The sequence below is a fragment of the Notamacropus eugenii genome, chromosome 3 (assembly GCF_028372415.1).
Source record: "Notamacropus eugenii isolate mMacEug1 chromosome 3, mMacEug1.pri_v2, whole genome shotgun sequence".
NCBI lineage: Eukaryota > Metazoa > Chordata > Mammalia > Diprotodontia > Macropodidae > Notamacropus > Notamacropus eugenii.
In genome coordinates this window covers 341,245,267-341,271,671 of record NC_092874.1, presented here as the reverse complement: position 1 = coordinate 341,271,671, position 26,405 = coordinate 341,245,267, and the positions used below count along the sequence as shown (strand labels likewise).

General features: G+C 38.1%; 1 protein-coding gene across 3 annotated transcripts in view; it reads left to right on the top strand.

The window, feature by feature from the left end:
* The window catches only part of LOC140496840 (uncharacterized), a 70,503-nt gene extending 48,471 nt beyond the window's left edge, over nucleotides 1-22,032 (top strand). For 2 of the 3 annotated variants that reach the window (XM_072597133.1, XM_072597132.1), the window contains exons 2-4: nucleotides 14,616-14,702; nucleotides 15,323-15,406; nucleotides 21,401-22,032. The gene's annotated coding sequence lies outside the window, so the exon portion shown is untranslated. The remainder of the gene's footprint in view (nucleotides 1-14,615; nucleotides 14,703-15,322; nucleotides 15,407-21,400) is intronic. The other variant, XM_072597134.1, reaches the window with a different exon arrangement.
* Nucleotides 22,033-26,405: the final 4,373 nt, after the last annotated feature.

Genomic DNA, 26,405 nt, shown 5'->3' with positions numbered 1-26,405 from the left:
AGAACTAGGAGAACAATTCATACAATGACAACAATATTTTAAAGCAAACAACTTTGAAAGACTTAGGAACTCAGATCAACATAATGACCAATGAGAATTCCAGAGGATTTATGATGAAACATGCTACTCACCCCTTGGTAAAGAGTTGAAGGACTCAGAGAGAACAGAATGAGAAATATTTTGGTGGCTTGTTTTTTTGGATGTGGACAGTTTCAGGATTATTTTTTGCTTGACGATACATTTCTAAGATGTTTTGTTTTTTCTTTATTTCTTTTTTTAAAAATTTATTTATTTATTTAACTTTTAACATTCATTTTCACAAAATTTTGGGTTCCAAATTTTCTCCCCTTTTGCCCCCTCCCCCCACCCCAAAACACCGAGCATTCTAATTGACCTTATCACCAATCTGCCCTCTTTTCTATCATCCCTCTCTGCCCTTGTCTCCATCTTCTCTTTTGTCCTGTAGGGCCAAATAACTTTCTATACCCCTTTACCTGTATTTCTTATTTCCTAGTGGCAAGAACAGTACTCAACAAGTGTTCCTAAAACTTTGAGTTCCAACTTCTCTTCCTCCCTCCCTCCCCACCCCTTCCCTTTGGAAGGCAAGCAATTCAATATAGGCCAAACCTGTGTAGTTTTGCAAATGACTTCCATAATAGTCGTGTTGTATAAGACTAACTATATTTCCCTCCATCATATCCTGTCCCCCATTACTTCTATTCTCTTTTGATCCTGTCCCTCCCCATGAGTGCCAACCTCAAATTGCTCCCTCCTCCCCATGCCCTCCCTTCCATCATCCCCCCCACCCTGCTTATCCCCTTATCCCCCACTTTCCTATATTGTAAGATAGGTTTTCATACCAAAATGAGTGTGCATTTTATTCCTTCCTTTAGTGGAATGTGATGAGAGTAAACTTCATGTTTTTCTCTCACCTCCCCTCTTTATCCCTCCACTAATAAGTCTTTTGCTTGCCTCTTTTATGAGAGATAATTTGCCCCATTCCATTTCTCCCTTTCTCCTCCCAATATATTTCTCTCTCACTGCTTGATTTCATTTTTTTAAGATATGATCCCATCCTCTTCAATTCACTCTGTGCACTCTGTCTCTATGTGTGTGTGCATGTGTGTGTGCATGTGTGTGTGTGTAATCCCACCCAGTACCCAGATACTGAATAGTTTCAAGAGTTACAAATATTGTCTTTTCATGTAGGAATGTAAACAGTCCAATTTTTGTAAGTCCCTTATGACTTCTCTTTGCTGTTTACCTTTTCATGCTTCTCTTGATTCTTGTGTTTGAAAGTCAAATTTTATTTTCAGCTCTGGTCTTTTCATCAAGAATGCTTGGAAGTCCTTTATTTCATTGAAAGACCATTTTTTCCTCTGAAGTATTATACTCAGTTTTGCTGGGTAGATGATTCTTGGTTTTAGTCCTAGTTCCTTTGACTTCTGGAATATCCTATTCCATGCCCTTTGATCCCTTAATGTAGAAGCTGCTAGATCTTGTGTTATCCTGATTGTATTTCCACAGTACTTGAATTGTTTCTTTCCAGCTGCTTGCAATATTTTCTCCTTGACCTGGGAACTCTGGAATTTGGCCACAGTGTTCCTAGGAGTTTCTCTTTTTGGATCTCTTTTAGGAGGTGATCTGTGGATTCCCTGAATACTTATTTTGCCCTCTGGTTCTAGAATCTCAGGGCAGTTTTCCTTGATAATTTCATGAAAGATAATGTCTAGGCTCTTTTTTTTGATCATGGCTTTCAAGTAGTCCCATAATTTTTAAATTGTCTCTCCTGGATCTATTTTCCAGGTCAGTTGTTTTTCCATTGAGATATTTCACATTATCTTCCATTTTTTCATTCTTTTGGTTTTGTTTTGTGATTTCTTGGTTTCTCATAAAGTCATTAGCCTTCATCTGTTCCATTCTAATTTTGAAAGAACTATTTTCTTCAGTGAGCTTTTGAATCTCCTTTTCCATTTGGCTAATTCTGCTTTTGAAAGCCTTCTTCTCCTCATTGGCTTTTTGAACCTCTTTTGCCAGTTGAATTAGCCTATTTTTCAAGGTGTTATTTTCTTCAACATTTTTTGGGGGTCTCCTTTAGCAAGGTATTGACCTGCTTTCCATGTTTTACTTGCATCTCTCTCATTTCTCTTCCCAGTTTTTCCTTCACCTCTCTAACTTGATTTTCAAAATCCTTTTTGAGCTCTTCCATGGCCTGAGCCCATTGAGTGGGCTGGGATACAGAAGCCTTGACTTCTGTGTCTTTCCCTGATGGTAAGCATTGTTCTTCCTCATCAGAAAGGAAAGGAGGAAATACCTGTTCACCAAGAAAGTAACCTCCTATAGTCTTATATTTTTTCCCTTTTCTGGGCATTTTCCCAGCTAGTGACTTGACTTCTGAATATTCTCTTCACACCCACTTTGCCTCCAGATCCACCCAGCCAGCCCTTGGGGTCAGAGATTCAAATGCTGCTTCCCAGACTCAGGGCTTCGGCGGGGGTGGGGCTGCTATTCAGTGTGAGATTAAGTTTAGGTGCTCAGGTGGGGGCAGGGCCGCCTCACAGGCTCAGTTCCCTCAGGGGGTTTATGTAGAGACCTTGAACAATGGATCTGAGCTCCTGCCTGCTTGGGGAGCCCTGGTCTACTCCCACCTCCGCTGCTGCCTCCTGAGGGGGCCTGAGTTATGGGGGCACCCCACTCCCCTCTTGGCAAGCCGAGAGGACCCTCTCACCAACCTTTGGGGCCTGTGGGTGGAGGGACCTGCGTGGCCGCCAGAGATTCCATCCCTGAAGCCTGCTCAGATCTGTTCCTCTCGGCCGCACGCGGGCCAAGGCAGGGCTGGGCTCGGCTCTGGGTCCGCAGTGCGAAGGACCTTTTGCGAGAGGTTTTCAGGTCCCTCTGGAACAGAAATCTCATCTGCTCCGTTGTTCTGTGGCTTCTGCTGCTCCAGAATTTGTTGGGAGTTCTTTTTTACAGATATTTTATGGGCTGTGGGTTAGGAGCTAGTGTATGTGTGACTTTCTACTCCACCATCTTGGCTCCGCCCCCTTTTTTCTTTATTTCTTAATTGGGGCAAAAAGGGAGGCAAATTTTTGATGAATAAAAAAATTAAATTTTTTTAAAAATGTGAAGCATTTTATATCTCTAACTTAATACTATTGATGTGTGTGAGTATGAGTGTGTGTGTGAGTGTGTGTGTATGTGTATGTGTGATCCTATAACTTTACTGGGGAACAATAACCACAACAATGAAATTCCAGATATTGACTAAGCAGGAGGAAAAACATCAGTACTGTGTGTGCTGCAGGTAAGGAGTCATTAGACAATCCATTATTCATCCCTCATGGAGATAAAATAATTCTCATTACCAGGGCATTACTAGTGCTGGAATAAAGAGATCAGAGGAGAGAAAATCTCTGGATACCTAGCTACAACTTCTACCCAGAAGATAAGTGGGATAAATAACAATGTGACTATCGTTAAGATCTTCAACAAAGTGACAGTTTTGATAAAAGAGCTTGGTGTTCATTGGACGCACTAGCTAGGAGACTGATGGAAAGCTATTCCATGTCTATTTGTGCAGAGACTGGACAACATCTTTTTCCAATATAGTCATCATCAATGGGGGAGGAGGCAAAGATAATATACCACAATAATTTATTGTTAGTTGGTATTAGTTGACTCCTAGATGTGCAGATGGAAACTGAATGACTTTGGTAGAAACTGAGGACAAAAGAATGGCCTACTTATTATACAAAGGTTGCCTAACCCACACAATGTTTCAGAAACAAATATTTCAGATGAAAAAGGTCCTGTGTATTGTACCCCCATAGGCAGTTCAAATAATAGAAGAGGACTTAATCCAGGATCAATGCTTTTCTTGCCTGGCACTTCAACAGTAAAGACTTTTAGAGTATAGACATAATCCTTAGAACATAATAATGTCAGCCATCCTCGGACTTCCACTGGTTCTAATGTCAGCCATCCTGGGACTTCCACTGGTTCCGATTTAGATGTGAAAGGCTGGAGTGTGGGATGTTAAGGGAATATTAGTACTTCTGATATGAGGACTGCCAAGTCCTGCTTTCCACTTTTGGTGTCCACCTGCCACCCAGCTGTCATCTGTGGCTCTCAGAAGGTGTAGCCATGCACAGTGGCCACACCCTGTTAAAACCATTTCAGCAGAAGGGCTAAACCAGGTTGATGGTAATGAGGGGCCTCAAACACATCAGTGAGTTAGGGGGTATCTACAACAAGTATGTGAAGACTTCCCTGGTAGAATAGCTGGATGTGAACAATTTGTTCTAGCAGGCCATGGATGCTACTACAGCAGAAACTGTGGAACAAATAGAGTTTGGTCAGACATTGAAGATGCCTAGCTCATCCACTACATCTGGAGTCATCTCCAATTATCTTGTCTTTTGTCTTGCCACTGGACTGCAATGACTCTGGAAGGGAGAGTAAAGCCAATGCTTCATGCAATTCTGCCTTGCTTAAATCCAGTTTATGGACAAGTCAAAAGACCTCACCCATACCATTTTGTTGTTTGTCCTTCTTTCTCAGAGGACCAATGACATCAGGAGGGTGATGTCTTGACTTGCAATTGAATTGGATTTAAGTGAGTCATAGCTGTGCAAAGTCATAGCCTCACTCTCATTTAGAGTCATCTGAATCCACTGCCAAGATATAGGTAAAGATGACTGGAGATGGCCCCAGATGTAGTGGGGGACCTTGGACTTTTTAAGCTGAGGCTTGTTTGTCTGAGGCAACACTCATTCAGTGATTTAAAGCTAGGTAAGAAATAAGACAAAAGATGTACTAGTTTGCCTACTCAAAAAAAAAAAAAATCAATCTGGGAGGGGAAGTTCCTCAGGCTTTCTGGCCTGAATGGAAACAATTGCTTTTTACATTCACTTTGAGCCATCAAAATCCTGTTTTTAACCTACTTCAAAGGCCTGTCACAAATAGCAAGTAATGAAGCAGCAGGTGCAAATACACCAGGTACTTTGGTCAAAATCCTGCGCACAGGTAGCCCAGGCTATAGGGTCTTTTCACCAGATTGAAGCAACAGTGGGATTCAGAAAATCCCTTACGTGTCTAGCAGTTGTTTTTTTCTAAAGGACCACACTGGTCACCTCCCAGTGTAAGAAAGAAGCTAGGAAAGGTGCCCTAAAAATGATCTGGTTCAACTAACCTCAGCCTGGCCTGCTCTCCATGGCAGGCACAGATCCTATCCTGTGGCTAAAACATAATAACATGTACAAAAACACTTGTGAAGATGGTTCCACTCACCAGTGGTACACATTTAGGACAACATGAAATCTAGTGGAACTGAAAGATGAACAGCTCTTGTTGTAAGAGAAATCAGCAGATGTTGCATCCAACTAGCAGCCCTGCGTGAAACAAGGCTGGCAAATGAAGTCTAGCTTACCAAAGGTGGAGCTGGATACACGTTTTTCTGAAGTGTTTGCAGTGAGGAGTAGCCATGAAGCTGTTGTAGGTTTTGCAGTCAAATCTAATCTAGTCAACAAGCTTCCTCCCCAAAGGCGTGAATGGCAGACTTGTGACAATTCAATTGTCCCTTGAAGGAAAGTACCACATTACCATTATCAGTGTATATGCTTCCACCATGATGAACCCTGATGAAGTCAAAGAAAAGTTTTAGGAAGTCTTGGAGACCCTCATCATCAACGTGTTTCAAAGAGGACAAGCTTGTAATTTCACTAGCCTAGGTATAGAGGCAGATGGGTCAGCAGATCATAGGAGAGCTAAGACTGTTCAATTGGTGACAATATTAACTTATGATGTTCTAGGTAAAACTGATGAAAAATGCAGCCAGACATAAATGAAGATGTTTATTCAAGTAATATGTGAGTTGCATATAATTCTTTGTACATTGATATATGTAATGTATCTGCACAAATTTGTTAAATATACAGTTTTGCTTGTTTTTGCATATCTGTTATTATTTTGTATATTTAGTTATTTGGTGGGCCTACTTGAGTTATTCTAGCTTTAATTTTGCTCACTATTATGCATGTTTGAGATCTATTGATACTGGCTTCCTTGCTGTTCCTTACAGAAAGATATTCCATCTCTCAATTCTGAGCATTTTCTCTGACTGGTCCCCATGCCAGGAGCTCTTTTATTTCTTATCTACTTCTCCTAGGTTGCCTGATTTCCTTCAGGTCTCAGCTAAAGTCTCAGAGCCTCCCTAGTGGGAAAGAGTCATAGTCAGAAAGGAAATATGTGGGTCATCATATGGTTTCAGTGGATGGTAAGGTGTGGATTGAACTGGGGGTCCAGAAGGCTTTCCTAGTCCTCCTTAATCTTTGTGCCTTTACTTTGAGGTTATTTTCAATTTCTCTCTGTCTCTGTCTTCCTCTGTGCGTGTGTGTATGTATTTTGTATATAAAGATGATTTGGATGCTGTCTCCCATTATACTCTAAGCTCCTTTCTTTGCATTCTTAACATTTAGGAAGGAAGGAAATAAATATTTATTATGCATCTATTATATGCTAGGTACTGCGCTAAATACTTTTCAAATATTATTTCATTTGCTCCTTACAACAGCTTTGGATGTTTTTATTATTTCTATTTTAGAGGAAGAAAACAGATAGAGGCTAAATGACTTGCCCAGAGTCACACAGCTAATAAGTGTCTGAATTTAGATGTGAACTAAGGGTCTTCCTGACTCTAGACCTAGATATATATTCTCTGCACCACCTAGCTGCCTTTAAGAGCTATGTAATTAGTATAGTGTCTGGCACATGGTAGTAGGTACTTAATAAATGCTTGCTGACTTGGCTTACGTGGATATATATGTACTTCTGTGACATACATGTATGTCATATGACCTGTCAGTTGATACATTGAATTATGCTATGTCTGTTGTGGGTATGGTTGATGACACACTAAAGTGATTCTCTGGGATACTGAGTAATCATCTTTGTTTTGTTAGGGGCTGTTTATTTTCCAGATGAAAATTTACCAAAAATGATTTTTCAAGGGACTGCAAATTTCAAGCCCAGGGAGGAATATAACAGTTTTTCTAGCATGGCTGGACTAACTGCCTTCCAGGAGATATGTTATTAGACCACAAGAATTATATTTCTTTCTCTCTGAGAAGAGAGAATTCCTCTCATCATGGGATTAGGACTAGAGGGAGAAACTTTGGTAAAGAGGAAATTTCAAAAACTCTCTGACAGAGAAGAAAGGGGAAACTTGGAGAGGCAGAGAGAATAGTGGTGGTGACAGCTGGTAGCAGTAGTGGAAAATGGATGACTCTTTCCAGGAGGCTTAGAAACCTCTTAGTGTCTGGAGCTTTTTCCTTTCTGACTCATAGTTCGGTTTATCAAGAGAGTCCAGGGACAGCTATGTGGTACAGTGGATAGAGCACCAGACCAAGAATTAGGAGTTCCTGATTACAAAATCTGGCCTTAAACACTTACTTGCTTTGTGACGTCAGGCAAGTCATTTAACACAGATTGCCTCCAAAAACAAAACTAAAAAGCAGAATCCTGTAGAAAGGGACTGGATGCTGACTTCTCAGAGAAACACAAGAATCCTTTGGGGGAAATGAAGAATCTACGCCGTTGTCTGCTTCTCTCTCTTGTGTAATTGCCTGAAGCAATGGGTAACAAAGTTAATTACCGAGGACAGCTTTGAGATGTTTTGCTTACTGTTTCCTTTTTCATTTAACAATAGTTCAATAAAGATAATTCTAATGGCTTTCCATAACTTGTCATAGAAAGTGCCAGGGACCTTTAGAGACCTCAAGAGATGAGCTGGCCATGGTTACCTCTGCTTGGTAACAACTGAATATTCCTAGTGGGAGAGAGTGGAAAAATTAGAGTCAGAAAGGAAATATGTGGGTCATCATATAGTTTCAGTGGATGATGAGGTGTGGATTGAACTGGGAATCCAGAAGCAGAATGTGTTGGTCCAGAAGCAAAATAAAATTAGTATCAAGATTAGTTTGACTCTAAGGAGTGAAAGGAAATGTGTGTGTGCATGTGTGTGAGTTGGGGAGGGGTAGGCTAAAACCTTAAATCCTGGAGTATGAGCAAGTATCTAAGTTTCACAAAGAGCATCTTTTTTTTTTTTTTTATACTCAATTTACTTTGGGAACATGCACATTTTTATTCTTGACTACATGAAGCCCTGCCTTCTAGTTTCCTCTGATTCATACAAATCATTACTTCTACCCATATTTTTTTTGAAAGAAACATTTGTTTCTAAGTGGTGGTAGTTGGTCATTTGAATTTATTGGAGTTGAAGTTCCATAGCTCTATAGTCTCTCCTACAAATTCTATGGATGTTTTTATTGTATCTTTAAGAAGGAATAGGTTTGTGGAATAATATTACTTTAATTATCATCTTTAGACTGCTGACTCTTGTCACAAAAGAGAGATTGTGAGGTACAGAGAGAAAAGAGTACAAGAAATTATTTCCTGAGATGTTGAGGGAATTAACTGTCGTCTCTGACAAAGACTGAAAAGACATTTCCTGAAAGAAGTGAGTTGAACTCTTTTGCTCTGGACATGATATTCAAAAGAAAATTCTGGAAAGATATTGCCATCTTGAGAGAGTCAATGGAACTATATTTCTAGAGCTGAGAAGAAATCAGAAGTCTGGTGACTCAGGCTGTGATCTTTCTCAGTGTGATATTGTGTTGAAATGTTTAAAGATTTATTTGCATTGCTTGGTATAATGTCAATAAATTGTATTACCAGTAATATTGATATTAATTTAAGCCTATGATATCAGGTGGTTTGACAGAGACAAAAAAACTCATAGGAAAAGATTTAGCAAATATATTGGTGTCAGAACTCAGAGTTATTTAACTTATTTATGAAATAAACCGTGTATTTATATTAATTTGTGGGGAAATATTGGACTGTATCTCTCAATTGTCTTAGAACCCAGAATAAGAATTAAGAACAAGTAACAGATGGAGGGGATAGGGATTGGTGTGGTTGTCAACATAGCCCAACCAATCCCATCAAAGCTATATATGGGGGTAGTTATCCTTAAACCCTGCCACACAATCATTTTTGAAAAAAATCAGTTTAATTCAACTAATATTTATTCATTGTTTACAATGCTCCAGACTGATGTTAGATACTGGGAAGATCCTGTGATTTCAAAAATGAAAAACAATAAAGTTCTGGACTTCAAGGAACTTTAGATCTAATGGGAAATAAGTGGTTTATATTCAAATAAGAATGATAAAAGTTAGAATGCAATAAAGACAAAGGAGAGAACCAGACAAAGTGCTTTAAGAAGTTTGTGGAGTGAGAGATCACTTTCAAATGGGAGATCAAGGAAGGCTTCATGAATAGATGGTTGAAGCCTGAAGCAAGAGAATGATTTCAATAGATGAAAATGAGTTGGGAGTACATTCCTGATATGAAGGATGGTCCATGATAATGGAGAGGGATGGGGATGTGGGGAGAGGAGGAAGTATAGAATGAGTATGTGGGTAATAGTAGTTCAGTTTCTTTCTGACATAGCATGAGCATAGGGGGAGGTGAGATAAAGATAGAAAGAAAGGTAAATTGAATATTATAGGAAACTTAAATATCAGGTTAGGTATCTATATATTGTCCAAAATGTACTAGGATAAAATCAGAGAGGCACTGAAGGTTTTTTGAGTACATATATCTGTGCATTATGGAAATCCATTTTAGAATTCTATGAAGGACAGGTTGGAGAAGAAAGAGAATGGAGGCAGTATAGGAAATAAGAAAATTCCTAAAAATTAAGATGGGCCAATGAAAAGTTAATGGCCCATGAGACAACAAAAAATATTAAAGTCAAAAGACTAGAAAAAAATGTCCAAAACAACTATTCTGGAAAACAAGAAGAAAACAAGGGGGAAGAAAGAAGGAGGAAGAGGAAAAGGGGGGAGGAGAAAGAGGAGGAGATTAATTGAACTATCTGAAGACCATGACAAAAAAAAGAAAAACAGTCTGCATACCATCTTTCAAGAAATATTAAATGAAAACTGCCAGACCTATTGGATCCAAAGGGAAAAATGAAAATAGAAAAAATTGACCAGCCATCCCCTGAAAGAAACCTAAAATGAATATTCTTAGGAACTTTATAGTTAAAATCTAGAACTTCCAGGTTAAGAGAAAATTCTGCAAGCATCCAGAAAGAAAGAGTTCAAGCACTGAGGAATCTCAGTCAGAATCACATAGGATTTGGCAGCTACCACAATAAAGAAGAAAGCTTAGAATATAATATTTCAAAAGGTGAAAGAAAGTTTACAACTAAGAATAATCTGCCACAAAAAATATACATATAATCCTACAAGTGGAAAAATATATTTTAATGAAATAGACTTCCAATAATTGCTGATAAAAAGATCAGAGCTGAATAGAAACTTTGAAAGGTATAAAAAAGTCAAGAAAAATATCAAAAAAAATGATTTTTTTCATGCATTTAAAAGGGAATATACAGGATAAAATATTTATATTTCAGTGGGGGGATGAAGAAATAAATGTCTCCTCAGGACCACAATATCACATGAAGGATCATAGAGGAGGTTAAATATGACAAATAGAGGCCCTAGAAAACTTGATTCTGTTTTGATGATCTTTAAATAAGGAAGAAAAGAGAGTGAAAGGAATATACTAGAAATGAGAGGGGGAGGAAGAAGGTAGAAAGTTGCTCTCTCTAATAATTAGGGTATATAAGAAGAAGATTATACAAACAAGGAGAAAAGGATGGGGGAGCAGTTATCATTTAAACTTCAATTATATTGGAACCTCCAAAAGAGAGTACAATACAATTTGGTATAACAATACATTCAACTCAACAGGAAAACTGGAAGAAAGTGGTAGAGAGAAGAAGACAGATGGGACAAAAGAGGATAATTTAGAAGTGAATTCATAAGGAAAACAAACTCTAACCTTGGAGGGTAGATTGTGGAGAAAGATTTAGAAGGGAAGCAAGAAACAGTAAGAATATGTTATTGGAGTCTGAGCAAGGGAAGGAGATGAAATATACAGGAACATAAACAGATTGCATGAAATATAAATCACTAGTGATGAGGACACACTTTTTTCTCTCTTATTACCACATTCTTTGTTAAGTGGAGTAAAGAGAGAAGAAAGTGTTAGAGAATAAGATGGAGATAAATATATATTTGTGAATAATTATAACTGTGAGTATGAATAGAATGCACTTACCTATAAAAAGAGACAGCAGAATGGGTTAGACTCTAATGGATTAGAACCCTAAATAGATTAGAAACCAGTATCCAACAGTATGTTTCTTACAAGACCATATTCCTACAGAGTTAAAATAAGAGCTTGAGCAAAATCTATTATGCTTTTGCTAGACTAAAAAACAAAACAAAACAGGGTAGCAATCATGATCTCAGACAACAGAAATAATATTTATTAAAAATATTTTAATTAAAAGAAATAAAAGGGAAATTGTTGTTGTTTTTCCTTCATTCTGAAAGAGGACCATGACATCAGGAAGGTGATGGTATGACTTGCAAGTGAATTGGATTTAAGTGAGGGAAGGCTGTGCAAATTCACCAGTCTCACTTTCTCCTCCTGAGCCATCTGGGTCCAATGACCAGATATAGAAGAGGACGACTGGAAATGGCCCAAAAATTGCATTATGCTCAAACATAGGCAATGAATCAATGTTAACAAACACTGTACCAAATACCATAGAATTTAAATACTTAGTGGGAAAGTTAAATGAATTACAAAAAGAAATAGTAAAACTATACTAGTTGGGGATCTTGATATATTCTTTTTTTTCCCAGACAAACCTAATAAAATGAATAAGAAAGAAGGATACAAATAGAATCTTCAAAAAAAAAAATCAGATGATAGACATTATGGAGTTATTCTTTACCTAATATAATTCTTTATAGTTGTCTGTATCATCTCTTCAACCTTAGTTGCTTTGTGTCTAAATCAGGTTACTCCTCCAGCTGTGCTGTTGTATGGAGGTGGTCAGCCCACTTTGATCTCAACCTGGGTTATCCGGATTCCTGTGAAGACCTCTAACTTAGAGGGTTTGCTCCCCTTAGATTTCTGAGGTTCAGAGTGATGGATTTTCAGAACTCTTGATGGTATCTTAGGCCAGATTGCAAGGCATGTTGGAGCCCCTATGTCTGAAGTGTCATAATTTAAGTACCATTGGCACCCAGACTGGTCACAGGCTGCTCTCGGTTGCTTCTAGCATCCCTGATATGGGTTTTCTACCACCTTTGTACTTTCTTAGAGGAGTCTCCACTTCTGAGGCTTTCAGTTACAGAATCAGTGTCTCTCTATCCTCTCTCTTGCTCTTCTGGGGAGGTTTCTAGCTTGTTTGCCTAAGCATATGTATTGACTTTTCTGGCAGGTTTCTCTTTCCTTTTGCCTGTGGCTTCTGGCTGACTTTTTGTACCATTCCTGAATAGAAGAAGTCATAGGAGTATTTCAATGAATTTCTTGTTCATCATTTGGTCAGGTTCAATTTTTAAGTTTTTGCTAGAGTAGTTATGTGAAAATTGGGCAGTCTGTTTTAGTTTTTGAATTGCAAAGACATTTCCACCACTAAACTTAGAGTTGATAAATGTTGTGCTTGACTACTAGGCATAACATTTCAGCCAAACTATTTAATCTGCCAAGTGACTTCTTCAATTCTTTGTTTCTAGTCTGTTCTTCTAATAAACTAGATTACTCCTCAAAGGGAATCTGATTCCCCACTGCAAGGTTAGCTGATAACAGTTCTGAAATCTTTCTTTTTACCTCTTTCTTTGCTTGTTTTTCTGGGCTCAGACTATCAACAAAGAAATTACATTTGTCCTTTAATCATAGTATAATTTTTATTGTCCATATCTCCCCAGTTTGTAACAGCTTGTCCCATTCAAAACTCAGCAACTATTTTCTCAGAACTCTCAGATTTGACTTCCAGCCACTGTTTTAGTTACGTTTTCTCTTAGTATGCTAAGCAGGGACAACTTGTTAACAAATCTTAAAGGGACAGTAAATTACATTGTTGAGGCCAGTAATGTAAGGATCTGCTGCCAAATATAGTCTAGAATGTGAAAGGAAAAAAAAATCCTTAAAGTAGCCCACTAAGTTACTGTTTTAAGTTGTCACCCCACCGAAAAAACCCACCTTGAATGGATTAAAAAAAACAAAAATCTTGAATGGATTCTTATAGTGCTAATACAGGTAATTGTAGCTTGACTTCAAATTCCATAAACAATCCTGGGTAATCCCCTACAAAATGCACCCTGTGAACCATTAAACTTTTGATTCAAGAGGATTACTGGGTTCAATTTGGGGCATTTAGACAATAAATATACCTTGTTTGCCTCAAGTCCCTATCCTAGCTCAGTCAGGAACTTGTCAGATCAAGAAGAAATTGATGTAGCTGAGAACTGGACATCAGTCTTACCTCTAACACTGTGTGACCATGGGAAAATAACTTGATCTCTTTGGGCCTCTTTTTACTTCAGTAAAATGGGAATGTAATACTTAGAGGATTAATGGGAAGGTTGAATGAGTTTATGCTTGTTGAACTGAAAAAGAAAAACCTGTAATGTTTTTTATTATCTAAAATCATTTTGCACCAGTTAGCAGGCTAAATAATGAATTCATGTTTCAATATTTTAAAAAATGTTGGCATTGCTTATTGCTTTTCGAGCATAGAAATTTCCCTTCAAACCCTGCCCCCCCTCTCCCTCCCCATTGAATCCTTCTTGTATCCATGGAATATGTGTAAGGAGAGTCAACTAGCACTGTAACCTTGTGTGACAGAATATACCATCTCCAACATCTACAGTCTCTATCTTTTGATAGGGCAAATGTATGTCTCATTATCAGTCTTCCAGGACTGAGATTATGGACCCAAATTTTTAAAGTAAATTATTTAATAAAGTAAGGCAATTAATAAAGAAATAAGAAAACACTCTCAACTCGAGTACTATGACTATGGTCTCATCACTAAGCAAAAAGTGGACAAAATGCTCTCAAGATTCATACTTCATAGTGAGGAAACGAAGCATGGTAAATGTTCATTGTATGGACAGACTAAAGATTGAAAGAATCCACTCATAAAACACTTGAGTCTGTTTATAATGTCTAATGCTTTGTACTCTTATTTATAACAGGAAGTTCTATTTCTCTGTCTCTGTCTCACTCACTTTACTTTTTTTCCTTTCTCCTTTTCTTTCTCTCTCTCTCCCTCCATCTCTCATTTCCTCCCCTCTTCTCTCTCAAGTATCCTCACTCCTTCCTTTTCTCTCCCCAAACTTTCTTCTTTCATAGTGCAGTAGATAAAGGACTACAGTCAGAAACACCTCAGTTCATAGCCCTTCATTTGAAATTCTTATGTGACTTATGCTTATTCTCCAAATATCTTTCTCTAAAGAGTTTCTTTACTTTGTTTTCCTTTCGTTTCCTGAGATAAAATTGGTTAATCCTTTCATTACTTATCTAAGTGTTTTATTACTCAAATGTAGCAGAGGGGAAAGGGTGAGAGGCAGAAAGAAATAGATTTCATGAGTATGATATATATGAACCTTGGCAATTTTCCTGGTGGGGGTTTAAACTAAATAAAAGAGAATTATTGACTCATTTTCATAACTTCCCAGAACAGAAAGAGAAAAACTTGGACCTGAATCTTCCTAGTCAATGAGTAAGCAGTTTTGCTGGGTGGAGGCTATTACCAGCTATAATAGGTATGTAAAGTAGCACCTCTGTCATTTTTTTCCTTTCTGTGGTCTTTGCTGGTTGGTTGGTTGTTGTCCTTTGTTTCAAAGAGGATCAAAATGACATCACTATGCTAGAGTCAAGTTTCAAGTTGCTCATAAAGTACAACACCTTCTCTGATGTGGGTAAGCAATGCTGAATGGTCCTGTGCCAGTATCTTCCATGTTACACAATCACTTCCAAATTTTTTAAGAGAGACCTTGAGAGTATCCTTATATCTCTTCTTCTGACCATCCTGTGAACTCTTGCTCTGCGTGGGTCCTCCATAAAACAGTCTTTTTGGCAAGTGTATGTTTTACATTTGAACAATGTGGTCAATCCATAGGAATTGTGCTCTCTGAAGTAGAGTTTAAATGCTTGACAGTTTAGTCCAAGTAAGGACCTCAGGATCTGGTGTCTTTTTCTGCCAGGTCATTTTCAGAATCTTCCTAAGATAATACAAATGGAAGTGATTCCATTTCCTGGTGTGGTGCTGGTATATTGTCCAAATTTCACAGGCATACAACAATGAGGTCAGAACAACAGCTCTGTAGACCTTTAATTTTGTAGTCAGTCTAATACCTCTTCTCTCCCATACTTTCCTTTGTAGCCTCACAAACACTGATCTCACTCTGGCAATATGTGTGTCAGCCTCATTATCAATGTGTATATCCCTGGAAAGTATACTGCCAAGGTAAGTGAACTTAACCACAGCATTCAAAACTTCTCCATTTACTGTAACCAATGGTTCCATGTATGGATGATGTGGAGGTAGCTGATGGAGCACTTGTGTTTTCTTGGTGTTAATTGTTAGGCCAACAGAGAATTGATCCATACTTTATTGCATCTCAGCTTCAAAGGCTACACTGAGTGTACAATCGTCTGCAAATAGAAAATCATGCACCAACACTCCCTCTACTTTGGTCTTGGCTTTTAGCCTTTTCAAATTGAAGAATTTATCATCAATGTGAAAGCTGACCTTGATGTTCATCCTCATTAAAAGCATTTGACAACATGGCCAAAAACATCATGCTAAAAAGCATGGGAGCAAGCACACAGCCTTGCTTCACTCTCTTGGTGACTGGGAAGGCATGAGAGCATTGTCCATTGTCTAATAAAGGACAGGCAATCATGCTGTCATGAAATTGACATACAAAGCTGTTGAACTCTGGGCAACCAAGTTCTGGCATAATTTTCCATAAGGCCTCATGACTAATAGTATCAAAGGCCTTGGTTAGATCTACAAACATTGTGTACAGATGTCTATTCTGCTCCTGGCATTTCTCCTGGAGTTGGTGGACAGCAACCACCATATTGACTGTTGCTCGGCCCTTTCTGAAGTCCCATTGACTCTTAGGTAGATGACCATCTTTCAGGTAGAGGATCAGCCTATTAAAGAGGACTCTGGAAAGAATCTTTCCAGTAATGACTAAGAAAGAGACCCCCTCCCTCCCCTCGCCCCATGATTGTCACAAGACAGTCTATTTCCCTTACCTTTATAGAGATGGACAATGGAGGCATCCTTGAACTCCTGGGGATAACTTCCTCTTGCCATATAACCTAGAAAATTTCAGTCAGCTTTTATATAAACAATGGATCCCCTACCTTGTAAATCTCAGCTGGAATGGAACCAGCACCACCTGCTTTGCCACATGAAAGGAGTCTAATGGCCCTCAAAACCTCTTCTTTAGTTGGAAGTTCAGCTAGGGAGGGGTTGACTTCAACCCTTGAGGTAAATTGTCCATAGCCTCAGTATTGATTGATGATGGTCTGTTGAGAACACTATGGAAATGTTCAACCCATCTCTCTAGGATCATATCTTCATTACTAATCAATGTGACTCCATCAGCACTGAGTAGTTGAGATGCCTCAAAATAGCTGTCAGGGCATCATAAAAGTGCTTTGGATTGTTACTATCAGCAAAAAACTGAATTTCATCTGCCTTCTTACTGAACCAAGAATCATGCACCTCTCTAAGCTTCACTTGTAGCAGCTTCTGAATTTCCCCATCATTTTCATCAAACCAGTCTTGGTGTTTGAGAGTGTTCTGATCTAGATGTTGTTTTTACACAATTGGTTTGAAAGGTAAATCAGTCCTCTAGAGGGGAGGAATTGAGAGAAAATTCTACTAGAGGGGAGAAGCTAAGCAGTAGTATTGCCCAAAAGACAAACACAACCTGTGAGTAGTCCGAGCCTGCCTAGCCAGTTGAGTAACTCAGCTTGTCCTTTTGCTCTCCCTTTCCCTCTCCCTCTCTTCTCCAAAGTAAGGTAAATTTTGATGACTGAAAGCTGCCAGTTAACTTGGGGTTTACTGAATAGATCCCTTTCCTTCCTTTCTCTCTCTCTCTCTTCTCTTTTCTTAAAGACCAACACTTAAATCCATTTCACTCTGGAGCTCACAGATTGAACCTCAGTAGGTCCCTGCCCAAGCACCACTTAAAAGCTATGTAACTGTTTTTCTTTTGATAGGCAACCCAGAGGGTCTTCCCCTTCCAGTTGGATTTTTTTTTAATTAAAGGGACCATCCCTTGTTTCTCTTCTTAAAGAGTCCTGCATTCACTGAATGGGTACTATCTCACTCAAAGTGAGAACCTGAAAAGGCTTTAGCCTAAAAAGGGCCAGCGTCTCCCACTGTATCTTGAGCCATTTCCAGTTATTCTGATGAATATCTGCTCGAGATGATTCTGGAGGAGAAAGTGAGGCTGGTGACCTTGCATAGCCCTCACTCACTCAAATCAAAGTCAACTGCAAGTTATGTCATTATTTCCCTGATGTCATGTTTCTCTTCAAAAATGAAGGACAAACACAACCTGGGGACCAGAAAGCAAGAGTGACTAGCCTGCTTCACCAATCCAGCAATATTTTGTGGTTCTCCAACTCTTTGTGACTCCATTTGGGGATTCTTGGCAAAGATACTGAGATGATTTGTCATTTGTTTCTCTAGCTCATGTTACCAATAAGGAACTGAGGCAAACAGGATTAAGTGACTTCCCAGGGTCACACTGCTATTTAAGTGTCTGAGGTCAGATTTGATGAATTTTCCTGACTCCAACCTCAGTACTCTATTCCTAGGGCCACCTGCTTTCCCTCAGCAGCATATCACTCTCCCCACATACCCAACCTCATTAGACATGTTCCACTGAATCCTTCATGGTTGTTGTTTTTAGGGCAAAATATTATTCTGTTACATGCATGTAGCACAACTTGTTTAGCCATTTTCTAAATAGTGAGCACCCACTTCAGTTTCAATTCTTTACTACAGTAAAAAGTGCTGATGTATGTATGTGTATGTACATATATATGTTGAGAGAGATATATAGATATATATGGATCACATATATGTATATATATGTGTGTGTGTGTGTTATATATATATATAAAACAACAAACTATTGGCATTGACAAGACTGTACATAAACTTAATGACTTTTGGGGAATAATTAAAAATTTTTTGGGATGTTTGAACTAATTCACAACTCTACCAATACTGCATTAGTGTTTAACATACCATCAGCTCTGTAACAGCTGCCATTTTCATTTTTTGTCCTCTTTGTCATCCAGTTGGTGTAAACTGGAAGTTTGGAATTGTTTTAACATTCATTTTTCTTATTTTTAATGATTTGCAGAATTTTTTCATGTGATTATTCATAGCTTGGGTTTTTTTTTTACATTTGAAAGTTGCTTATTTATATCCTTTCTTTGTTTCCTGGAAGTCTTCATTGCCCTTCTGATGCAATCATCCTTTAGTACATGAAGTCTCACAGACACTTAAGTCTGGAAAAATTTAAATAGTTCTGTCCTTGAGAACCATAGCTTCATGTGAAATGTAGTCCTCTGTAAGGCCTATTACATTCGATACAGTAATCTTGGATGAGAAAAAGTAATCATGCCACTCTCCAGGAAAGAACTATCTTAGATGATACTAAAACATCTGACTGTGGGCCTTTGGTTTTTTAAACTTGATTTTACAGGAAAAAAGAGAGCTAAATTTCATATTTGCCCATTCTCCTAAAGGACTTTATAAGATACAACTTTCTTGAGAGCAGGGACTGTTTCATTTTTACCTCTGTATTCCTAGTGCCTACTTCATGACTAATATATAGTAGGCACTAAACAAATGTTTGTTGATTCATGGCATGTGCATTCTGATTACCCCTTCCCCCAATATGCCCTCTCTTCTGTTATCCCCACCCCCTTCTTTTACCCCCTCCTTCTATTTTCCTGTATGGCAAGATAGATTTCTATACCCCTTTGCCTGTATATCTTATTTTTCAGTTGCATGTAAAAACATTTTTTAACTTTCATTTTTAAAACTTTGAGCTCCAAATTCTCTCCCTTCCTCTCTCCCCACCCACCCTCATTGAGAAGGCAAGCATTTCAGTACAGGCTATGCATGTGTAGTCATGCATAACACTTCCATAATAGTCATGTTGTAAAAGACTAACTATATTTCCCTCCATCCTATCCTGCCCTCTCATTTATTCTAGTTCTCTCCATTAACTCTGTCCCTCATCAAAAGTGTTTGCTTCTGATTCCCCCTCCCCCAATCTGTTGTCCCTTCTATCATCCACTTCTCTCTTATCCCCTTCCCCCCTATTTTCCTATAGGGTAAGATAGATTTCCATACTAAATTGAGTGTGTATGTTATTCCCTTCTTAAGCCAAATCTGATGATAGTAAGGTTCACTCATTCTCTCTTACCTCCCCCCTTCTCCTCCACTGTAAAACATTTTTCTTGCCTCTTTTATGTGATATAATTTACCCCATTCTACCTCTCCCTTTCTCCTTCTCTGTAAGGGCAAGCAAAGTAGAATCTTTTATTGTTTTTATTTTAATATAATCAAGAAGTATAATGCCTCTGTTTGTTCCAGGATTCATGGTCATTAAGATTCGAATGTAAAATGTACACTTGCCAAAAAGACTATTTTATGTAGAACTCAAATGGGGCAGGCAATCACATGGTGGTCAGAAGAAGTGATACAAGGACACTCTCAATGTCTCTGTCAAGAACTTTTGATTTGATTGTGTGACATGGGAGACACTGGCACAGGACCACTCAGCATGGCATGCCCACATCAGAAAGAGTGCTGTGCTCTATGAGCAAAGCAGAATTGAAACAGTATAAAGGAAATGTAGGCGGAGCCAATTTGGAGTATCCATCCCAAATGTTCATACAGACTACCTGTGCCCAATCTGTGGTAGAGCATTCCGAGCTCATTTGGGTCTGATCAGCCACAGTCGGACACACTGAGACTTGACTTTATCATGGTGATGTCATTGATTATAAGATCAAGGATCCTGAAAGGATGGAATGTGATGGCAAGCAAAACAGGATCTTTTGCTGTTTTTGTTTTGGTGTAGTCAAGTGTTGCTGATTGAATCAATCTTGCCTTTATAAATCAAGAGTCTTTACTAAGAGTAAAGTACAAAAACAAGAGTTTCTTTAATTAGAAATAATATATGTATTTGTATTGTTAATGTGAGTAAAGATCTTCCCCACTCATTAATGGGCCTGTTCATTAAGGGGAGTTTGATTAGGGAAGATTTGTAACACCTTTAGTTAATGAGGCACTGGTTCTCAAGGGTTGGAATGCCCTTTTGCTCTAAAAAAGGTATAAATACTATGAGGGTGAGATCTTCCTTTGGGGGCTTACTGACTTGAAGTGTTTGGTCAGATGAGGACTCTGGGAAGCCACTAAAGGAGTCCCCTGACTTTGAAAACCCAGATATCAGTGCTTTCCTCTCTGGTAACTATGGTCAGACAGTTGGACCTGTCTGTTGAATTTAGGTAGAGGAAGCCATGTCTATTGATCTTTTGATTTCTCTGTATTTTCTTTGAAGTTCAGGGTGCTGACTCACCTGAACTAGGTGAATGATATGTGGGGTTGGTTAAAGGAATGATACATGTGCTTTATTAAAGTGATTGTTAATCCCTTCAAAGTTGCTTTCCTTTTATGAATGCAGATCTAAGAACCTGTGATAGTAGACCCCCCCCCCCCACCATGTATGTTGGGGTGCTTACTGATACATTCTCTCAGTACATTCCACTCTCATCCTTAATTTTAATTTTTAGATATCATTAGTTCATATTCAACTCACTCTGTGTCCTGTGTGTGTATGTGTGTATATATATATATACACACATGCACACACATATATGTATATATGTACATATATAAACACATTTTCATAAGATTAAGATTACAAAGAAAAGTAAATGTATTGAAATAGTTACCAGTTTTTTAGAAAGTGAAAAGTCCCTGTTCTGTAGTCACCAATTCTATCTCATGGAATATTGCTCCAGGTGCCATGTCTTCTGATGTCAAGTTCAATGCTTGGTCCCATGTACCATGCCACCTATCATATTCTGAAGGGACAAAAATAGAAGATATTTAATGCTTTAGCAAAATTAGAGAGTTTCTCAACTAATCAAGCTGACATTTCTGATTGCATTAGACCTCTTCCCTTATTTTTGGAAAAAACCAAAACTTATAATTTACTGTCATCAATTGCCTTTAAAATCAAAGGAATATAATTGGATATGAGATTATTGGAAATATGAAGAAATGCTTTGGATGCTCTATGAATCTGGCAAATATACAAATGTTCTTGAGATATACTCTAGGAAATTGCCATATTGACTCTGGTTTTTCAAATGAAGCACAATTAACTTTGCTATTGCCCTTTAGGTTGTCAATATCCTAGAAGAAATATGACCCTATTGAACAATTGAACATTGATCAACTTGGAAAAGAATTCATTGTTAAAAGTGCCCTCTTAAGAGTGGTCTGGTTCAGTGTAGAGGTCATTATCATTGAATAGTGAAGAAGAACCTTCAGTGGAGATGCCACATCACACAATAGAGACAGAGGAGTCCTCAAAGTCACCAGATGCTCTGCCTAGTTTCAGCTCCAGGGAACCAGATGCCCCTCCCAGGTTAAGCTCATTAGTTCTAAACTCACCACCAAGGAGTTAACTTAAGCCCACCTCCCCGAAGCCTCCTCTTCCTTCTGTTTGGAAGGCTGAAGGACAGAGTATCAAACTCCTCTCGATGCTTTTTATAGATGGCAGAAATCAGACTCTCACATCACTCCCCTTATGTATGCCATGCTACTTGTTTTCAATTCCACCAAATAAGATAACCCCTCCCAAGTACTTCCTGGTACTCCCCCTCATTTTCCTGCCTCTTTCTGTATATTTTCTCCCCTTTTAGATTGTAAGTTCATTGAGGGAAGAGACTGTCTTTCTTTTTATTAATTGTATCCCCAGTGTTTAGCACAGTGCCTGGCACATTATAACTACTTAATAAATGTTTATTGGATTTGTTATTTCAGTTTCTGCCTTTGATACATTCCAGTTTTGTGACTTTGGGCAAGCACTTAATTTCTCAGTGTTCATGACAGCCCTCTAAATCGCACAACAGGGGGTGATTTTTCTTGGTATAGAGAGGTAACTCCCTATCTCAATGAAATCATGGATGCTATATAAAGAAAAAGATAACTGACAACATTCTGTACAGAAGGAAAAAAATGCAACAAAATCAGGTCATGATTTAGAAACAACTACAGCTTCTTAATTCTAAGACCCTTTTTTCTTTACTCCCCTATTTCTGTCAAATGTGCCACCATCCTTCCAGTCACTTGGTTTCATAATGTGAGTCATCTTCAACTCTTCCCTCTCCCTCAAACCTTGCCCCACAATTCAATCAGTGGCAAAGACTTGTCAGTTCTAGTCTCTACAAAATATTTTGCCGCAGTCCTCATCCATTACTCTAGCCGCAACTCTACTAGCTCAGGCCCACATCAAATAGCCTTCCAATTGCTCTTACTGTCTCCCTATCTCCCTTCCTCAGGTATGTCACTTCTGCAACCCATCCTTCAGAGAGATGGAAAATTTACACATTTAAAGTACATCTGACCATGTCATTCTCCTGCTCAAGGAGCTCTGGAGCTTTCCTCTTGCCTCTATAATAAATACAAAATCCTCTATTTGTCACTTAAATCTCTTCACAATCTGGTTCTTGCTTACTTTTCCAGATTTTTTTTGTCCATTACTTTTCTTCATATGCACTGCATTCCAATCAAAGTGGTCTGTTTGCTGTTCTCATACACAACTTCATCTCCCATTTCCATACTTTTTTGTAGGTTGTTCTCCATTCCTGAAATTCACACTCTCCACCTCAATCTGATAGAATCCTTAGCTTCCTTCAAAGAATATCTCAATTATCATGATGCTTTCAGTTGCTAGTGACTTTTTCCTAGATTTTACTTCCTATGTATTTTGTATTTGGCTTTATAATAATAATAATAGCATTTATATAGTGTTTACTGCATGCTAAGAACTTTACAATTATCTTATTTGATCCTGGGAGATTGGTACTATTATTATTCCTATTTTACAGCTGGGGAAAGTAAGGCAAATAGACTTTTAAGTGACTTGCTCAGGATCAGATAGTACCTTAAGTTGTATTTGAACTCAGGTCTTCCTGATTCCAGGTGTTTGTCCTTCATTGCCAAAGAAGACCATGCCATCAGAAATAATGACATGACTTGCACTTGACTTTGTTTTGAGTGAAGGAGGGCTGTGAAGGTCACCAGCCTCACTTCTCCTGCAGTCATCTGAATTCAGTGACCAGCTATTCATCAGGATGACTGGAGATGACCCAGGATGAGGCAATTGGGGTAAAGTGACTTGCCCAAGGTCATACAGCTAGTTAGTGTCAAGTGTCTGAGGTGAGATTTGAACTCAGGTCCTCCTGACTCCTCCTGCACTGGTGTTCTATCTGCTGCACCACCTAGCTGCCTCTGACTCCAGGCTTAGTGCTTTATCCACTATACCAAGTGTCTGGAGGATATGGAGAAGTTTATCTGAAGAGGAAAGTTAGTTGCTTTCTCTTGGATAGTTCCTGCACTTAGGTGGGCAGAGTCATTTTTACAATCACTAACCTTCCCCTCCTGCTTGGCATGACTTTCTCTCTAGTAACTCACTGTCTTCAGCTCTATACCTCAAGAAAGGGTTATTTCATTGGGTTTTCCAGGAGAACCTTGCCACTTAAAATTCTTTATTATGGTTTAGACTTTTCTTAGGGTCAAAGATCTGGATTAATTTAACATTTTTCTGCTTTGGGGAAGTTGTAAAACATAAACCAATAATTGTCTCTTTCATTTTGCTCCAGAGCCCTAGAGGGAAAAATGCCAAAGTTTTCTGAAAAAGAGAATCAATTTCTTCTTTCATTTTCTCTCTGTATATAACATGCTAACCATTACTTTCCTCATTCCTCACCCATTCCCTCATTCCCAATAATGAAACCCAAATCAGAAACTGCTATTGCAGATTATACTTTTATCTTGTGCCAGCTTTCAATACTGATTGAATATAAAGGCAAACATTTTATCTATCTATCTATCTATCTATCTGTCTGTCTGTCTGTCTGTCTGTCTGTCTGTCTGTCTATCTATCTATCTATCTATCTATCTATCTATCCATCCATCCATCCATCCATCCATCCATCCATCCATCCATCCATCCATCCATCTAGACAGGTATAGGTATCTGTAGCTTCCTTTACCTCTGGAGAAGATTCTGAGAAAACATGGGTGGTGACTTCTGACTCAGTGTGCAGAAGTTTTGGGAGAAACTGAGAGATATAGGAGATGTGAAAAGGTGGCATCTGAATGCCAGTGCCGGTATTTGAGCCATCAGGTCTCAGCAGCCTCCACTTCTACCCACCTTGGTCCAGAGGGAGCCTGAGATTGAGATGTAGGACTGACTAGGAAGATCTTAATGAACTTTACATTTGAGCAAAATGCTAACAGATTGTGATGTTTGGCCCTCTATCCACTTCTCTCCAAACAGGAGAGCTTATGTGAAACCCAAAGATTGCCTATTCTTTATATTATATTCATACATATGGATATAGATATCAATATGTGGATATGATACATAGATATAAAGATATAGAAATAGGTATAGATATCTATAGCTATATCTTGATATCTGTAGATAGCTCTATCTCTAGATATATAAAACTATGTATATATACTCTAGGCATATATATATATTATATACATATAACTTTAAGATGTATATCTCCATGTCTATAGATATCTATGCATAACTCTTATTTCTATTTTATATCTATATATCAATAACTATACCCATCTATGCAGATATAGACATAGTATAAAGAACAGGCAATCTTTGGGTTTAACATAAACTTTCCTGTTTGGAAAGAAGTGGGTGGAGAGACAGGTAAACATCACCATTTGTAATCATCATGCTTAAATAGAAAATTCATTAATTAAGATCTTCATAGTCAGTCCTTCCATCTCAATCTCAGGCTCCCTCTGGACCAAGGTGGGTAGAAGTGGAGGCTGCTGAGACCTGATGGCTCAAATACCGGCACTGGCATTCAGATGCCACCTTTTCACATCTCCTGTCTCTCAGTTTCTCCCAAAACTTCTGCACACTGAGACAGACGTCACCACCCATGTTTTCTCAGAATCTTCTCCAGAGGTAAAGGAAGCTAACATTATTTAGTGCAGGTTTTAAAATATAACTTAGTTTTTATAAAAATTATTAATGCTTTTTTTCTTTTTTCTATCCAGTTCCATTCAGCAAGTATGTATTAAGTGTCTACTACATGTCTAGCATTGTAGTAGATGCTGAGGTTTCACACACACACACACACACACACACACACACACACACACACACACACACACACACACACACACACCTGATAGCCCTTACCCTCCATGAACTATCATTCTCTTGGGTAGAAGTAGATTTTACTGATGTCACAGTCATTTCCAAATATTCAATTCACCCAGTGAAACTTCTCTTGTAAAAAAAAAAATTAAGCAATACTTACCAATAGAGCTATTTTGTCTGACAGCACATGCAACATTCCATACACAGTCCTCCATTTATCTAATAAAAAGATTAAGGTATATTTCTTTATATCTTTTCTGAGATTAAGATTGGTTATTACAATGACCTAAAATTTGTCTTTGTTTTAATGTTCTTTTTGTTTACATTATTATAGTTATTGTATATAGGTTTCCTGACTCTGTTTCTACACTCGGTATCAGTTCTTACAATCAAGTCTTTCCTTGTTTATTCAAATTCTCCTTATCTAGCATTCCTTATAGTGCAATAACATCCCATTACAATCATCTAGTCTTAAAAATATATTTTATTAATATGAATTTGGCAAACATCAATAAACATGAATATTTCAAAGAAGAGAAAAAAGGCATATGACATTGTGAATCTCTATTGTAATATTGATTATTTTTAAAGTACACATTAAATTATTATATCTTGTACATAGCATTACATAATATTATATAATATATTAAATAATATCTTACATTTAACATGAACATTCCAAAATTGCCCCACTTCCTTGTGTTCCCTTATATCTTCCTTCTGCTTTCATGCATTTTAAAAAAAGTTTTATTTTACCAAGACATTTTCTTTCTTTCACTTTCTTTTCACTGTTGCTTTGCTCAGTCTCAACAACTCTCTCCACCACACAAATAAAAACCTTCCCTTATAGTGAATGAGTATAGTAAAGAAAAATGATTTCATGCAGTCTGTGTTTGAAAATGTATGTCTCATTCTGCACTTCTAGTCCATTATCTTTATGCTTAGAGATAGAATGCATTTCATGTGGGATGGCCATTGCAA